This window comes from Mytilus trossulus, chromosome 7, assembly GCF_036588685.1.
Source record: "Mytilus trossulus isolate FHL-02 chromosome 7, PNRI_Mtr1.1.1.hap1, whole genome shotgun sequence".
Classification (NCBI taxonomy): Eukaryota; Metazoa; Mollusca; class Bivalvia; order Mytilida; family Mytilidae; genus Mytilus; species Mytilus trossulus.
The window spans coordinates 41,213,555-41,215,098 of record NC_086379.1 but is presented as its reverse complement, the minus strand read 5'-3'; positions in this window follow the sequence as shown (position 1 = coordinate 41,215,098).

Sequence of the window (1,544 nt, the reverse complement as noted above, 5' to 3'; positions counted from 1 at the left end):
ACATTCATTAAATATACTCTAATTCACATCACACAATCACACCATCAAAACCGTTTGCAGTCATTTGAAATTACAAAATTTTACAGTAATAAAATATGATATGGTTACAGTACTATAAAACTGGATTGTGTCAAATTAGAAATTTGCAAGTGGTAGCTGGCCAAGCATAAAATGTAATGACATACAAAAATGTTCAAAAAAATATAAATACAAACAAGAATGTGTCCATAGAACATGTATGCCCCACTCGCACTATCATTTTCTAATGTTCAGTGAACCTGAAATAGGGGTAAAAACTCTTATTTAAAGTTTCAAAATTAGAAAGATCATATCATCGGGAACATGTGCACCATGTTTCAAGTTGATTTTTGACTTTATTAAGAACTACCTTGACCAAAATTTTTAAACTGAAGTGGGTCATTATTACTTTTAACTAACAACCAGCAATAAGCTATTTAAAAGTGTTCATATGATTATCAATTAATTAAAGAGAAAAGTGTATCTTTCTTTTTTTAAATTTTGCCAAATTTTAAAAGTTTGTTAACAAATTTGATTGACATAAAATTATCAATAATACTATATTTGATATCCAGCAATAATCTTTTGTAATCAAGTAAGAAAAATGACAAAACAATTATCATTTTACAACGTTACAAAACATGGTTAAAATAGTTAAATATTCACTGGCTAAGAGATTTATTTTTTGGCAAACAGGAAGTTGAACATAATGGGAACTCAAATATATGATACACAATATGAAATTTCAAGATAAAATTAACGCCAAATATACAGCTATGACATACATAATTAACAAGATAAAAATTTGTCACAATAAATGCAAAATATGTAAAATATATATACATTATATGTACTTATTATCAAATGTTCACATTTAAAGCACATTTACAATGAGAAATAATCAGTTCACAGTTAATCCTGATTAATAAATCAAAACTGTACTAGGTAATCTTGGAAAGAATGTTCCAGAAAAAAAGGCACTCCATAGTATGTATTCAAATCTACCATTTTGATTATTGAAAATGATTGGAAAGTTCATTAAATTTTTAACTAATGTTTAATGGGGAACATGATTTTGTTTCCATGGGACACCATGCCCATCTCAAAATTTTCTATTTCATGTTCAATGAAACCTGAAATCTAGGTATTAAACATCCTTATTTCAAATTCTGGTTTATCTATAAAGTTTGCATCATAAAAAAATCATAACAAACATGTGCAATAAGTTTCAAGATAACCTGATCACAATTTGATAAAACACTGCCTAAAACTCAAATTTTAACATGGTACAACATAATCAAATAGAAATTTGGAGACAAAGTGACTTCAAAGACTAACAGAGAGTTTTATTCTAAAACAGCTGTCTTATTAAAAACTGCATCCTAGCTAATATATATATAAATAGAAAAAAATATTCATGATTTGAAGTTTTAAACAAGAGAAATAATTATTATTCTGACTACATAACATCCAGTGTGAAATATTTCATATATAACATGAATGAAACATAACAATACATGAAGTGA